The sequence below is a fragment of the Schistocerca serialis genome, chromosome 2, assembly GCF_023864345.2.
Source record: "Schistocerca serialis cubense isolate TAMUIC-IGC-003099 chromosome 2, iqSchSeri2.2, whole genome shotgun sequence".
Lineage (NCBI taxonomy): Eukaryota > Metazoa > Arthropoda > Insecta > Orthoptera > Acrididae > Schistocerca > Schistocerca serialis.
The window spans coordinates 873788013-873800937 of record NC_064639.1 but is presented as its reverse complement, the minus strand read 5'-3'; positions in this window follow the sequence as shown (position 1 = coordinate 873800937).

The following is a 12925-nucleotide window of genomic DNA, read 5'->3' as shown; positions in this document are numbered from 1 at the left end:
TAATCCATTTAGTGCAGAAGAAGAAGTTTAGCTTACATACCTGAGGATAGTTCATGCTGAATCTAAACCAGTCATTTAAAAAATAAATACAATTAAGACGGATAATAAACCGGTCTGAAAAGTGGTGATTTCGGTTTTGTTGTCCAAGGACATTATGTCAATTTTTGCAAACTTTAGCTTATGTCAGCATGTATCTGCATCAGATGACATTGTAGTCCCGCCAACCGCTTTGTGAGTCTCGTTCAGGGACCACGGAAAATAGAAGTAGTAAGAAGGAGTTTGTAGTAGAGTCAGCTGGCAGCTTCCGTTTCAGTCACTGAGGCAGGACTTCGAAGCGAATGGGACGTTCATCTTCATCTTCACGGCTACACTGCAAATTACCTTTAAGCGCATGGCAGAGGGTTCATCGAACCACCTTCACACTGCTTGTCTGTTATTCCACTCTCAAACAGCTCACGGAAAAATGAACAACGATATCTTTACCTGCGAGCTCTGTTTTCCTTTATTTTCCTATGTAGATAGGCGTCTACAAATATTTACGTATTCGGAAGAGAAATTTCGCTACAACGAGAGACGCCTTTGTTTTAATGATGTCCAATCCAAGTCCTGAATCATGTCCGTGACACACCATCCCCTATTTTTCGATATTACAAAACGTGCTGCCTTTATTTTATCTTTCTCGACGTACTACGATAACTCTCTCTGGCAAGGATACCAGACCGCGCAACAGTACTCCAAAAGGTGACGGACAAGTGTAGTGCAGGCAGTCTCTTTAGTAGACCTGTTACAGCTTCTGACCGTTCTGCTAATAAAATGCAGTCTTTGGTTCGCCGTACTAACAACATATTATGTGCTCTTTCCAGTTTAAGCTATTCGTAATCGTAATTCCTAGGTATTTAGTTGAACTTACGACCTTTAGATTTGATTGATTTATCGTGTAACCGAAATTTAACGGATTACTTTTAGCACTCATGTGGATGACCTCACACTTTTCATTATTTAGGTTAATTCGCCAATTTTCACACCATGCAGATGTCTTATCTTACTCGTTTTGCTGTTGGTTTTGATCTTTTGACGACTTTACCGGACGATAAAGGACATCAGGATCTGCAAACAACCTTACGTGGCTTATCATATTGTCTCCTAAATCGTTTATATACCGGGTGATCAAAAAGTCAGTATAAATTTGAAAACTGAATAAATCACGGAATAATGTAGATAGAGAGGTACAAATTGACACACATAATTGGAATGACATGGGTTTTATTAGAACCAAAAAATATAAATGTTCAAAAAATGTCCGAGAGATGGAGCTTCATCTGATCAGAATAGCAATAATTAGCATAACAAAGTAAGACAAAGCAAAGATGATGTTCTTTACAGGAAATGCTCAATATGTCCACCATCATTCCTCACCAATAACTGTAGTCGAGGAATAATGTTGTGAACAGCACTGTAAAGCATGTCCGGAGTTATGGTGAGGCATTGGCGTCGGATGTTGTCTTTCACCATGCCTAGAGATGTCGGTCGATCACGATACACTTGCGACTTCAGGTAACCCCAAAGCCAATATTCGCACGAACTGGGGTCTGGGGACCTGGGATGTCAAGCATGACGAAAGTGGCGGCTGAGCACACGATCATCACCAAACGACGCGCAAAAGAGATCTTTCACGCGTCTAGCAATACTTTTTTTGGTTCTAATAAAACCCCATGTCATTCCAAGCATGTGTGTCAATTTGTACCTCTCTATCTACATTATTCCGTGGTTTATTAAGTTTTCAAATTTATACTGACTTTTTGATCACCCGGTAGTTATGGTACGGCAGAGGGGCTATAACACTACTTTGGGGAACGCCAGACATCACTTTTTTTTACTAGACGACTTTCCGTCAAATACATACAAACTGTGACATCCCTGACAAGAAATCACGAAACCGGTCACATAACTGAGACGATATTTCGTAAGCACGCAATAGGATTGGTTCAAATGGCTCTGAGCACTATGGGACTCAACATCTGTGGTCATAAGTCCCGTAGAACTTAGAACTACTTAAACCTAACTAACCTAAGGACATCACACACATCCATGCCCGAGGCAGGATTCGAACCTGCGACCGTAGCAGCCGCGCGGTTCCTGACTAAGCGCCTAGAACCGCTAGACCAGCGCGGCCGGCCGCGCAATAGGATTACAAACCGTTTGCGACGTACGGCGTCAGAAGCCTTATGGAAATCTAGAAATCAATTTGAAATCCCTTGTTACTAGCACTCAACATTTCATGTGAGTGAAGAACTAGTTGTATTTCCAAGAACGATTTTTTAAAATCCATGTTGACTGTGCGTCAATAGACCGTTCTCTTCGAGGTAATTCACAATGTTCGAACACAACGTATGTTCCAAAATCCTGCTGCACATCGACGTTAACGAAATAGGCCTGTGACAGTGGATTACTCCTATTGCCTCACGTTAGTGGGTTATCCGGTAGCAACCTGCATAGTAACTGCACTTTCTCCAAATGGTCTGCTTGTACCTCATGCAGTATGTTATACTCAGACGAGACCAAAGCACAATTCAATATAACAATTCTGAGCATGAGATAAAGACCATTTTGAAATTCTGGAGTCTGGCAGTTTATGACGTACTGTCTAAACTAATTCCAGACAAAAAGATGTTCCTAACAGCTTGTGATGATACGCATAAAAACGTCTTTGTGGAGCAAAACCAAAAGATGATTCTGCGACAATTTTTGCGACTGCCTGACGCGTGCCTAACGGAATGTGGCGTCACGGCACGGCGGGCAGCGATCCATTTGCGTCCCGCCAGACGGAGGCACGCTCCGGCTGTGACGACAGAAGCGCTCGCCCGGCGCTATTTTTAGCCTCGCTGTTCGCTCTCGGCGTGCGTATATCTGATGGCTACGCTTGCGCCGCGCCAGCCGTGCGTGGCACAGTGTGTGGCCTGCCTCAGCAGCGCAGCAGTGACGTCACGAGTCACGTGACGGCCGGGACTTCCCCGGCGCGATCAGCGCGTCACATTCCGCTTGCCCTAGGCTGTTGCCCTTTCCGCTTTCGCTTGCTTTCTCTGTCCAGCGCACAGACAAATGCCACGTTAAGTTTAAATTTTCCAGCGTTGTCCTTCTATTTGTGAAACAGTCACTCAAGCTGAACGAATAAGTCATGTATTCTGCTGCAAGGGTATTTCAGAATATTATCATGAAAAAAAAAATTGAGTACTCTTCCACGTTAAAGAAATGAATAAAATTAAACTAAAATAAAAATAAAAAATATACGTCGCTTGTTGTTACGAGAAATTTTACAGTAAAGTTTCACTAAAATACTGTAAAGAAGGTATTTCAAGTACATGCACTGTGATCTTTTTGTTGAGATAACTCATTGCTTTCAAATACATCTGCAGTAAGGACACATTTTTAAAATGGAAAATTCTACCCGAAATTTTATTCTTAAAATTTCGTCAGTCTCTACTTAACATCGTTTACTTGCATATTGACTCAATTTAACATGGATTAACTTAACACTGCTCACTTTCTGCGCGAATTAACGAAACAAATCTCTCAAAAACACCAATTTAAAAGGCTGCAGTTCTATCATTTTTTTAGGTTAAGACCGGTATTAACGATTTTTTGCAATAATAAAGTATAGCAGCCTCGGAAATAAATTTATGATTCAGCGCAATAAAAAATTAATTTTAGCAATCATCTTACTACTGCAAGCAGACAATTTTAAAGATGACCCTTAATATTCCTACCATCAATCTCTTACGTAAACAATGGTAAGGGATACAACTTAACATGGTATATTTGCTTAATTAAACACATTTCTTTGATTAGAAACGGTATCTGAAGGTGTTTGCCTTCAGGAACATATTCAGAATCTTTATCTCAGACATATTTATTCACATCGCCCTCAGATTCGTACACTCCATACCCGAAAAGCATTTTCCTAGCACAACCACCGCATATGATACTATCACCGGCAACCATGTTTTTGGCAACTACCACTGTGTACATGCAACTACAGTATCTACAGTATCTACAGTATCTAATCAGTATCATAAGGAAATCTATTAATGGACACTAATAAGTGGTGTGCCCACCCTTCACCTTTATGGTAGCTTGAACTTCACTGGGGTGTCATTGAATGAGGTTTTCTGAATGTCTGATGAAATCCGTCAGGCTATAGCGAGCATGACATTGCATTCATTAACCACTTGAATTAATTTCGTAATGCAATATGCAGATTTTCTGTTGATGTAGCGCATGATTAACGTGGATCTGATTCGTATATGGGACAGGAATAATGACAAAATTTCCATTAGCGAGAATCTGAAATTTGAGACAGAGGTGTCATACTCTGTTTATTGCGTAACTGTTAACTACTATGAATGAAGCACATTACTTACCATATTTTACATGCAGTAGCTCTGTTTCATATCGACTGTCAGTTACCATTGTTTACAGCTGAGCTCTTCGATTATAGGACTGTCTACATTCAAAGACTAAAATCCCTCTTATCTACAGTATCTAATCAGTATCATAAGGAAATCTATTAATGGACACTAATAAGTGGTGTGCCCACCCTTCACCTTTATGGTAGCTTGAACTTCACTGGGGTGTCATTGAATGAGGTTTTCTGAATGTCTGATGAAATCCGTCAGGCTATAGCGAGCATGACATTGCATTCATTAACCACTTGAATTAATTTCGTAATGCAATATGCAGATTTTCTGTTGATGTAGCGCATGATTAACGTGGATCTGATTCGTATATGGGACAGGAATAATGACAAAATTTCCATTAGCGAGAATCTGAAATTTGAGACAGAGGTGTCATACTCTGTTTATTGCGTAACTGTTAACTACTATGAATGAAGCACATTACTTACCATATTTTACATGCAGTAGCTCTGTTTCATATCGACTGTCAGTTACCATTGTTTACAGCTGAGCTCTTCGATTATAGGACTGTCTACATTCAAAGACTAAAATCCCTCGTATCTACAGTATCTAATCAGTATCATAAGGAAATCTATTAATGGACACTAATAAGTGGTGTGCCCACCCTTCACCTTTATGGTAGCTTGAACTTCACTGGGGTGTCATTGAATGAGGTTTTCTGAATGTCTGATGAAATCCGTCAGGCTATAGCGAGCATGACATTGCATTCATTAACCACTTGAATTAATTTCGTAATGCAATATGCAGATTTTCTGTTGATGTAGCGCATGATTAACGTGGATCTGATTCGTATATGGGACAGGAATAATGACAAAATTTCCATTAGCGAGAATCTGAAATTTGAGACAGAGGTGTCATACTCTGTTTATTGCGTAACTGTTAACTACTATGAATGAAGCACATTACTTACCATATTTTACATGCAGTAGCTCTGTTTCATATCGACTGTCAGTTACCATTGTTTACAGCTGAGCTCTTCGATTATAGGACTGTCTACATTCAAAGACTAAAATCCCTCTTATCTACAGTATCTAATCAGTATCATAAGGAAATCTATTAATGGACACTAATAAGTGGTGTGCCCACCCTTCACCTTTATGGTAGCTTGAACTTCACTGGGGTGTCATTGAATGAGGTTTTCTGAATGTCTGATGAAATCCGTCAGGCTATAGCGAGCATGACATTGCATTCATTAACCACTTGAATTAATTTCGTAATGCAATATGCAGATTTTCTGTTGATGTAGCGCATGATTAACGTGGATCTGATTCGTATATGGGACAGGAATAATGACAAAATTTCCATTAGCGAGAATCTGAAATTTGAGACAGAGGTGTCATACTCTGTTTATTGCGTAACTGTTAACTACTATGAATGAAGCACATTACTTACCATATTTTACATGCAGTAGCTCTGTTTCATATCGACTGTCAGTTACCATTGTTTACAGCTGAGCTCTTCGATTATAGGACTGTCTACATTCAAAGACTAAAATCCCTCTTATCTACAGTATCTAATCAGTATCATAAGGAAATCTATTAATGGACACTAATAAGTGGTGTGCCCACCCTTCACCTTTATGGTAGCTTGAACTTCACTGGGGTGTCATTGAATGAGGTTTTCTGAATGTCTGATGAAATCCGTCAGGCTATAGCGAGCATGACATTGCATTCATTAACCACTTGAATTAATTTCGTAATGCAATATGCAGATTTTCTGTTGATGTAGCGCATGATTAACGTGGATCTGATTCGTATATGGGACAGGAATAATGACAAAATTTGCATTAGCGAGAATCTGAAATTTGAGACAGAGGTGTCATACTCTGTTTATTGCGTAACTGTTAACTACTATGAATGAAGCACATTACTTACCATATTTTACATGCAGTAGCTCTGTTTCATATCGACTGTCAGTTACCATTGTTTACAGCTGAGCTCTTCGATTATAGGACTGTCTACATTCAAAGACTAAAATCCCTCTTATCTACAGTATCTAATCAGTATCATAAGGAAATCTATTAATGGACACTAATAAGTGGTGTGCCCACCCTTCACCTTTATGGTAGCTTGAACTTCACTGGGGTGTCATTGAATGAGGTTTTCTGAATGTCTGATGAAATCCGTCAGGCTATAGCGAGCATGACATTGCATTCATTAACCACTTGAATTAATTTCGTAATGCAATATGCAGATTTTCTGTTGATGTAGCGCATGATTAACGTGGATCTGATTCGTATATGGGACAGGAATAATGACAAAATTTCCATTAGCGAGAATCTGAAATTTGAGACAGAGGTGTCATACTCTGTTTATTGCGTAACTGTTAACTACTATGAATGAAGCACATTACTTACCATATTTTACATGCAGTAGCTCTGTTTCATATCGACTGTCAGTTACCATTGTTTACAGCTGAGCTCTTCGATTATAGGACTGTCTACATTCAAAGACTAAAATCCCTCGTATCTACAGTATCTAATCAGTATCATAAGGAAATCTATTAATGGACACTAATAAGTGGTGTGCCCACCCTTCACCTTTATGGTAGCTTGAACTTCACTGGGGTGTCATTGAATGAGGTTTTCTGAATGTCTGATGAAATCCGTCAGGCTATAGCGAGCATGACATTGCATTCATTAACCACTTGAATTAATTTCGTAATGCAATATGCAGATTTTCTGTTGATGTAGCGCATGATTAACGTGGATCTGATTCGTATATGGGACAGGAATAATGACAAAATTTCCATTAGCGAGAATCTGAAATTTGAGACAGAGGTGTCATACTCTGTTTATTGCGTAACTGTTAACTACTATGAATGAAGCACATTACTTACCATATTTTACATGCAGTAGCTCTGTTTCATATCGACTGTCAGTTACCATTGTTTACAGCTGAGCTCTTCGATTATAGGACTGTCTACATTCAAAGACTAAAATCCCTCGTATCTACAGTATCTAATCAGTATCATAAGGAAATCTATTAATGGACACTAATAAGTGGTGTGCCCACCCTTCACCTTTATGGTAGCTTGAACTTCACTGGGGTGTCATTGAATGAGGTTTTCTGAATGTCTGATGAAATCCGTCAGGCTATAGCGAGCATGACATTGCATTCATTAACCACTTGAATTAATTTCGTAATGCAATATGCAGATTTTCTGTTGATGTAGCGCATGATTAACGTGGATCTGATTCGTATATGGGACAGGAATAATGACAAAATTTCCATTAGCGAGAATCTGAAATTTGAGACAGAGGTGTCATACTCTGTTTATTGCGTAACTGTTAACTACTATGAATGAAGCACATTACTTACCATATTTTACATGCAGTAGCTCTGTTTCATATCGACTGTCAGTTACCATTGTTTACAGCTGAGCTCTTCGATTATAGGACTGTCTACATTCAAAGACTAAAATCCCTCTTATCTACAGTATCTAATCAGTATCATAAGGAAATCTATTAATGGACACTAATAAGTGGTGTGCCCACCCTTCACCTTTATGGTAGCTTGAACTTCACTGGGGTGTCATTGAATGAGGTTTTCTGAATGTCTGATGAAATCCGTCAGGCTATAGCGAGCATGACATTGCATTCATTAACCACTTGAATTAATTTCGTAATGCAATATGCAGATTTTCTGTTGATGTAGCGCATGATTAACGTGGATCTGATTCGTATATGGGACAGGAATAATGACAAAATTTGCATTAGCGAGAATCTGAAATTTGAGACAGAGGTGTCATACTCTGTTTATTGCGTAACTGTTAACTACTATGAATGAAGCACATTACTTACCATATTTTACATGCAGTAGCTCTGTTTCATATCGACTGTCAGTTACCATTGTTTACAGCTGAGCTCTTCGATTATAGGACTGTCTACATTCAAAGACTAAAATCCCTCTTATCTACAGTATCTAATCAGTATCATAAGGAAATCTATTAATGGACACTAATAAGTGGTGTGCCCACCCTTCACCTTTATGGTAGCTTGAACTTCACTGGGGTGTCATTGAATGAGGTTTTCTGAATGTCTGATGAAATCCGTCAGGCTATAGCGAGCATGACATTGCATTCATTAACCACTTGAATTAATTTCGTAATGCAATATGCAGATTTTCTGTTGATGTAGCGCATGATTAACGTGGATCTGATTCGTATATGGGACAGGAATAATGACAAAATTTCCATTAGCGAGAATCTGAAATTTGAGACAGAGGTGTCATACTCTGTTTATTGCGTAACTGTTAACTACTATGAATGAAGCACATTACTTACCATATTTTACATGCAGTAGCTCTGTTTCATATCGACTGTCAGTTACCATTGTTTACAGCTGAGCTCTTCGATTATAGGACTGTCTACATTCAAAGACTAAAATCCCTCTTATCTACAGTATCTAATCAGTATCATAAGGAAATCTATTAATGGACACTAATAAGTGGTGTGCCCACCCTTCACCTTTATGGTAGCTTGAACTTCACTGGGGTGTCATTGAATGAGGTTTTCTGAATGTCTGATGAAATCCGTCAGGCTATAGCGAGCATGACATTGCATTCATTAACCACTTGAATTAATTTCGTAATGCAATATGCAGATTTTCTGTTGATGTAGCGCATGATTAACGTGGATCTGATTCGTATATGGGACAGGAATAATGATTGCAGAAATTACTCTTTCCTAGTTTGTAATGTTTCTTTCTGTAGTGAGTCTGCATTGTAGAATAAGCGTTAGAAATGTATGTGGCGCGCAGAGTTGTGAGGGACGGGAAATATTCTCCGTGGTTCGACAACCATGTTAGAGAACTGCTACGAAAACAAAGACTGCTCCACTGCAAATTTAAACGTAGCCAAAGCCTCATAAACAAACAAAAGCTAAACGAAACAAAAATTAGCGTAAGGAGAGCCATCTGTGAAGAGTTCAATGAATTCGGAAGTAAAATTCTGTCTGCCTACTTGACAGAAAATCCTAATAAGTTTTGGTCGTACGTTAAATTAGTAAATGGAATGAAGCCATCTGTAGACACTCTGTGACGGTAACGGTAGCGAAACGGAGGACGACAAAGAATAGGCCGAAATACTAAACTTCTTACAGAACTCAGGGAAAAATCGAGCTGTAGTACCTCCTTTAAATGGTCGCACGAATAACAAAATGGCAGGTATCGAAAAAAAGTGACCATGGGGTAAAAAAGGACCTGAAATCGCTCAACAGAGGGAAGACCACTAGAGCTGACGGGACAATTCTACATACGGTATACAATAGAACTTGTTCCTCTTCTAGCAAGTGCGTATCGTAAGTCTTTGATCCTGAAGATTGAGAAAAGCGCAGATCATTGCCGTGTTCAAGTATGGTCGTCGCACAGACGCACAGAACTATAGACCTTACCTTTGACGTGGGTCAGTTGTAGAATTTTGGATCATGTTTCACGTACGCTCTCGTATTATGACACTTCTGTTATGACATTTATGGAGATCGTGTGGAAAATAGATCTCTCTATTCGTCGACGAGAACCAGAAAGCAGTAAATATAGGCATCCAGGTAGATGAAGTGTTCCTTGACTTCCTTAAGAAATTGGGTACAGTTCCACACTGTCGCCTTATGAACATAATACGAGATATGAGATCAACTGTACGATTACACAGAAGAGTTTCTACCAAACGGAACACAGTTTGTAATTGTCAATGGAGACAGGTCTTCAGACGTAAAAGTGACTTCTGGCTTACCCCAAGCAGGGTGTACATTAAGTCCGGAAACATTCTCATTTATTTATTGCACAAGAACCAAAGATTGTACAGATATCACACCTTGAAAGTTTTTTTTTTCATGTATACCGCCACAGCGTAGTTTTGTAATTTGCCGATAGTCAGCGCTATTCGCAAACATGGCCGTGCTACAGAAGGGGACAGTTGTTTCATGAAATGGCCTCCCCTATCACCATATCTCACTCCGTGTGGCTTTTTTCTGTGGGGAGACATTAAATATTTGGTGTATGTACCGCCTCTACCACGTGATTTAGCAGAGCTCCGGGAGAGAATACGGGAAGCGACTGCCACAGTCGACGATGCCATGCTGGGACGGGTATGGAAAGAATTCGATTACCGTATTGATGTCTGCCGGGTCACTCATGGTTCGCATATAGAATTTTTGTAAAAAAAAAAAACTTTCAGAGTTTCTCTTCAAAATGCAATATGTACGACATCTCTACAATGTTTAGTTCTTGTGCAATCTCTCTCTTTCCGAGCATTAATCCCGACTCGCGAGGTCTGCTGGTTAGTCGGATGTGGCATGTAAATTGTAAGGGGTGGCTGGGTGCCCTTCCTGTCGCCAGTTTAGTTCTTGTGCAATAAATAATTGAAACTCTTCCCGGACTTTATGTACACCCTGTGCTGAAGAGCCAAAGAAACTGGTACACCTGCCTAATATCGTGTAGGGCCCCGCGAGCACGTAGAAATGCCGCAACACGACGTGGCATGGACTCGACTGATGTCTGAAGTAGTGCTGGAGGGAACTGACGCCATGAATCCTGTAGGGATGTCCATAAATCCGTAAGAGTACGAGGGAGTAGAGATCTCTACCAAACAGAACGTTGAAAGACACCCCAGATATGCTCACTAATGTTAATTTCTTGGGAGTTTGGTGGCCAGCGGAAGTGTTTGAATTCAGAAGAGTGTTCCTGGAACCTCTCTGTAGCAATTCTGGACGTGTGGGGTGTCACATTGTCCTGCTGGATTTTACCAAGTCCGTTGCCGGCCGGAGTGGCCGAGCGGTTAAAGGCGCTACAGTCTGGAACCGCACGACCGCTACGGTCGCAGGTTCGAATCCTGCCTCGGGCATGGATGTGTGTGATGTCCTTAGGTTAGTTAGGTTTAAGTAGTTCTAAGTTCTAGGGGACTTATGACCACAGCAGTTGAGTCCCATAGTGCTCAGAGCCATTTGAACCAAGTCCGTTGGAAAGGACAATGGACATGAATGGATGCAGGGTGCTTACGTACGTGTTACCTGTCAGAGTCGTAACTGGACGTATGAGGGATCCCATATCACTACAACTGCACACGCCCCACACAATTACAGAGCCTCCACCAGCTTGAACAGTCCCCTGCTGACAAGCAGGGTCCATGGATTCATGAGGTTGTGTCCATGCCCGTAAAGGTCCATCCACTCGATACAATTTGGAACGAGACTCGTCCCACCAGGTAAGATGATTCCAGTCATCAACAATCCAGTGCTGGTATTGACGGGCCCAGGCGAGGCGTAAAGCTTTGTGTCGTGCAGTCATCAAGGGTACACGAGTGGGCCTTCGGCTGCGAAAGCTCACATCGATGAGTTTCGTCGAGTGGTTTGCACGCTGACACTTGCTGATGACTTTGAAATCTTCACCAATCTGCGGAAGGGTTGCACTTCGGTCACGCTGAACGATTCTGTTCAGTCGCCGTTGGTCCCGTTCTTGCAGGATCTTTTTCCGGCCGCAGCGATGTCGGAGATTTGATGTTTTACCGGATTCCTGATATTCACAGTACACTCGTGAAATGGTCGTATGGAAAATCCGCATTTCATCGCTACCTCGGAGATGCTGTGTCGTATCGCTCGTGCGCCGACTGTAACACCACGTTCAAACTCACTTGAATCTTGATAATCTGAGATTATAACAGCAGTAACAGATCTAACAACTGCACCAGATTGTTGTTGTCTTATATAGGGGTTTCAGACCTCAGCGCCGTATTCTTCCTGTTTACATATCTCTGTATTTGAATACGCACGCTTATACCAGTTTCTTTGACGCTATCGTGTATAATTTTGCAACATATACGGGTCGATCAGAAAATTTCTGAAACGCTTGTAGGGTTGTTGCAGTGCAGGTTGCACTAGAACATAAATGTTTAAAAAAAAGAAATTAGATACGTTGCGCCGTTTCCAAGTTATTTAGCATTGAAATTAGGCAGCCAGGTAGTCGTCCGCACATACTCAAGTGTCAGCTATGCAAACAAAGCACTCGCTGGGAAATGCTGCCCCTGGCGGGCAACTTGAATGTGAGTGCGCGACGCCGCCATTGGTTAATATCAATGCTACACGACTGGCTATTGAAATTTCTACACCACGAAGATAACGTGCTAGGACGCGAAATTTAACCGACAGCAAGAAGATGCTGTGATATGTAAATGATTAGCTTTTCAGAGCATTCACACAAGGTTGGCGCCGGTGGCGACACCTATAACGTGCTGACATGAGGAAAGTTTCCAACCGATTTCTCATACACAAACAGCAGTTTACCGGAATTGCCTGGTGAAACGTTGTTGTGATGCCTCGTGTGAGGAGGCGAAATGCGTACCATCACTTTTCCGACTTTGACAAAGGGCGGATTGTAGCCTATCGTGATTACGGTTTATCGTATCTCGACATTGCTGCTCCCGTTGGTCGAGATCCAATGACTGTTAGCAGAATATGGAATC